The sequence below is a fragment of the Puma concolor genome, chromosome B3 (assembly GCF_028749965.1).
Source record: "Puma concolor isolate L17-30 chromosome B3, mPumCon1.1.hap2, whole genome shotgun sequence".
NCBI lineage: Eukaryota > Metazoa > Chordata > Mammalia > Carnivora > Felidae > Puma > Puma concolor.
Window position 1 is genome coordinate 97,508,870 of NC_141672.1, and position 4,639 is coordinate 97,513,508.

The 4,639-nt window shown below is 41.9% G+C and overlaps 1 long non-coding RNA gene across 1 annotated transcript; it reads right to left on the reverse strand.

Annotated features, from left to right (window-relative positions):
* Positions 1–343: 343 nt before the first annotated feature.
* LOC147580228 (uncharacterized) lies at positions 344–2,215 on the reverse strand. The gene is made up of 3 exons (XR_015251906.1): positions 1,945–2,215; positions 1,366–1,687; positions 344–679 (listed from the first exon to the last, which is right to left on the reverse strand). It is a non-coding gene; the product is annotated as an uncharacterized LOC147580228 (long non-coding RNA).
* Between the last annotated feature and the right edge of the window lie 2,424 nt (positions 2,216–4,639).

The following is a 4,639-nucleotide window of genomic DNA, read 5'->3' on the forward strand; positions in this document are numbered from 1 at the left end:
GGGTCAACCCAGGAGCCACAGCCCAGACACTTCCTAGCACACCCTAGCACCCACTTTCTCCTTTCAAACAGGAGACCTCAGCTGGGCCAGGCCCTACCCCCTAGTCTGGTGCAGCGTTGGGTCCAAGCCCCCCAGGCCTCTAGGCCCCTGAGACCCTCACAGAGCTCCCCTGCCATGGCTGGGACAGTGGGGCAGACAATGAAATGAAAAATGTTCTTGTTTTAAAAAGATGTATACTGAAGTTAAAAAACAAACTGTGTCGTCACCATCCCCTCAACTCATCCCCCTCCTTCCACCACCAGACTTTGATTGAGTTCTTAAAATGAAGGCTACCAGATCAGAGTAGGGTACAGGACTGTGCTTCATTTTTCTTTTCCTTCTGGTTAAAGCCAAGTGTTATCACTGACACGTGGGGGTGAGGTGTGGGGAGGAAATTACAACAAATCAAAATGTTCACAGCCATGCCTGTCTTTCTTGAGTTGCTTCTTTCTTGTATTGAGTTTTGCACCGTCAGCAGAGCAGAGCTTGTGTTATGTAAAGCCAGGGATTCCTGCATCGCAGTATCTAAGTCCTCTTACCCACATCCTGTCACATTCAGCTGCAGATGTGGGAAGAGGCTCCAAAGCAATACAAAAGGTCTGTCTCGGGATATTGTGGGTCAAAATGAACTGCAAGGATTCTGGGTTGGAAGGGAAGACAGAAACAAGTTAGGTGGGCCCCTGGGCTGGCTGGTGCCTGCAGTGACCCCCAACCTGGGCCTGTACCAGAAACTCAGGAACAGCTCCTGTTGGGATCCTTTAACCCCATCTCTGTCAGTCTTAGTATTTCTCAAGCCTAGGCCCCAGGGAGCCCCGCTGAGTCTGGCTGATTCTGAAGGCCATGTCTTTCTACACATCCAATCTGCTGCTTTGCTGAACGGGCTGGGAGGGCTGGAGGGGGAAAGGATGTCTGAGGATGCCAGGCAGTAAGTGTTAACTGGGTATTTTCATATTGCTGGGGGACTCTGAGCAGACACCACAATGCCCGTCTGTCCATTAGCAGTAGGCTATGGATTAGAAGTGGTAGAAAGGATATCTTTAAATAGATTTCTTTTTTTGTTTGTTTGGTTTCAAGCCTAGTGATTGAGGTCACTCTGGGAGAAGCTTCAGAAGAAGCAGGAAGCTCTGGTCAGAAGCTTTGGGTTTTACATTTCACAACCATTATCCTCCCTCCTACTTCAATGGGAGAAAGAAAAGGTTAGGTGGGTGGGGTAGTGGAATGAGGAACAAAAATCCTCAGTCTAGGAAAATCAGACTAGAAAACATTACAATACATATTTTATATGTCTGAACCATTGAGGGAAGGGTTTGGCTTAGCACAACTCACCTTCATCAGGGAATCCTTGGTGCCCAGGTCCCTGTTACCTTTGAGCCCACTCATTTTGCAAATAAATGGCATGAGCTCAGAACCAGTTTCCGTTCCAGTGGAAGGACTGGGCTTATCCAAATTCTTGTCTTTAAGTCCTAGCTCTGGCACCTGCTAGCTGTGGTGTTTTAAACCAGTCTCTGGCCTGCCCTGGGGCTCAGCAACTAGTAAAGATGGCTGAGATAAGGGGGTCGGGTATCAGACTTTCATGGGAGCAGTTCTGGGCTTTGGGGGAGAAGACAGGGGAGAGGAGAGAGAGAACCAAGTGGAGTTTCTTCCAAGTCTACAGTTAAAAAAAAAATGCTATTAGTTGTATTTAAAAATGATTAAACGTCTTATAATATTAATAATTTATCATTTCCTTGTAATTCATTCTTTGAAAGCTTAAAAAATATTTGCAAGCCATCCTTTGTTATAATTTCAACAGCGTGGCATTAGCACCCAGTGGACGCAGTGCCCAGGGCTCTTTGATGCCCCAGGCTGGGTGTGGGGGCAGGGTGGGGATAGGGTGGGGTAGATAATTTTGCCTCCAAGCCTTACCTCACTGTTTACAAGTTCTTTCCTTCCTGCCTCATCACTTAAGTGCCAATAAAAATGGCATCTCCCTATAGTGACTGTACATCATATAATGACATTGTCACCTTCAACTCCTGGGTTGAGGATGTCTCATTGTTTTACCTCCCCTCTTTGCAATCTCAGGTTTTGTCTGGAGTTTTGCTGAAAATAACCTTGGTTGAGTGCTGCCATCTGCTGGCCAAAATGTATATAAGTAAGGCGATGTGGCAGGGAAAATGTTAAAACCTGATGTTTCCAAGACCATGCTCTGTGATGTCACTGGGTTGCGGCTTTTCATATTATTCTGTCAGCAACCTATAAAGCAGAGACGGAATCCATAACTGACTTTCAGAGAAAAGTAACTCTAGAAATAGGGGTTTAAATAAAAGTTTTTAGACCTTTTATGTTGAAGTAATTTGAGATTTACAGGAAAGTTGTAAAATAGTACAGAGAGTTCCATTAACCCTTTACCCAGTTTCCTTTAATTTTAAGTCTACATGACCATAGTGCCATTATTGAAACCAGAGAATTAACACTGACATAATACTTTTAACTATACTAGGGACCTAATCTGACTTTCGAATGTTCTTTTTCTTGATCCAATTCAGGAGCTCATGTCATTTCTCCTTAGTCTCCTTCAATGGTGACAGGTCCTCAGTCTTTCTTGACCTTAACGCTTTTGAAGAGTACTGGTCAGCTATGTTGTATAATGTCCCTCGGTTTGTTTGATACTTTCACATGATTAGATTGAAGAAATACATTTTTGTCAGTGCATCAAATAAGGGGAAACATGATGTTGATATGACTTAACAAATAGTGATGTTAACTTTTTTTTTTAAGATGTTATTTTTTTAAAGAAATCTCTGCACTTAACATGGGACTTGAACTCACAACCCCAAGATCCAGGGTCACGTGCTCTACTGACTGAGCCAGCCAGGTGCCCCCAGTGATGCTAGCTTTGACCTCTTACTTAAGGAGGGGCCTGTCAGGCTTCTCTGCGGTAAAGTTATTATTTTCCTCTTTTAAATTGATGGGTATCTTATGGGAGACACCTTGAGATTTTGCACACGTCCTGTTTATCATACTTCCAACTAGTGATATTAGCGTTCATCAATGGGTGTCACTTACAGCAAATATTACTCTGTTGTTTGCCTAGTGGTGATTATTTCCATTTCTCCTACATTTTGAAATTGGAATTCTGCTGTAAGGAAGGGCTGTCTCTCCCCTTCCTTTCTCCCTTTGTCCCTTCCTTCCTTCCTTTTCTTTTTCTTTCTTTCTTTCTTTCTTTCTTTCTTTCTTTCCTTTATATTAGTGTGTACTCATGGATATTTATTTTATTCTATGGGTTAGAATCCAATGCTATCGTTTTTTATTTTGTTGTTCATACTGTCCAAGCTTAGGCCTTTGGGAGCTCTTTTAAGTCTGTTCCTGTGCCCTTCAGCAGGTACCATCATTTAAAAAATAACAATGGTATTGAGATATAATTCACATACCATAAAATTCATGCTTCTAAAGTGTACAACCCAGTGTTTTTTAGTATATTCATGAGATTGTGCAACCATCACTACTATCTAATTCAAGAACATTTTCATCACTCCCAAAAGGAATCTGTTAGCACTTACTCCCCATTTCCTTTCCCTCAGTCCCTGGAAACCACTAATATCTACTTTTTTTTTTTTTTTTTAAGGACTTGCCTTTCTGAACATTTCATACAAATGGAATTGAAGGGTAGCAGACACCCCAAATTGTGCCACTTTGGCATGTGGATTATTTTGAGCTGCAGTCAATCAAAATGTTGCAGACTCAAGAAAAACTTTTACCTCTCCCTTAACTACCTAAAAGAATTTAGACAGGGGGCCTGCCCAGAAAGAGGGCTATTACCTCAGATAGCTCTTTTTATCTGAAAGACGTATCTGTATGTCAGAGTAAATATATGGTTACTGAATACCTGCTCTATGAATTACCCACCTCCCCTTCGAAGCCCCAGGTCCATATCCTATTCCTTTGCTCAGGCAGGCATACAAGCCACAACTGGTTTGCCCTTGAGTCTCATACCTTTGGGGCCCCCTACATATGAAATTAAATATGTTTTTCTCCTGTCAATCCATTTTATATCAATTTAAATATTAGAGTAGCCCAAGAACTTTGAAGAGAAGAAGGGATACATTTTCTGACCCTGCAGCATCATACACATGTGGCCTTTCGTACCTGTGTTCTTTCACTTTGCATAATGTTTTTGAAGCTCCTCTGTAGTGTAGCATGTATCAGTTCCTCATTGCTTTTTATAGTTGAATAATAGTGCATTGTACAGACATGCCACATTTCGTGTATCCAGTGAACACTTAGCTTGTTTCCATTTTTTTGGCTATTATGACTAATGTTGCTATGAACATCAGTGTACATGTTTTTGTGTGAACATATTTTCAGTCCTTTTGGTTATACACCTGTGAGTGGAATTGTCGGATCAAATGGTAACTCTATGACCAACTTTTTGAGGAACTGCCAAATTGTTTTCTAAAGTGGCTGCACCTGTTTACATTCCCACTAGCAATGTGGGTTTCAATTTCTCTATATCCTCACCAATGCCTGTTTTTGTCTTTATTATAGCCCTCCTAGTGGGTATAGAGTAATATTTCCTTGTGGTTTTGATTTGCACTTCCCTAATGACTAATGACGTTGA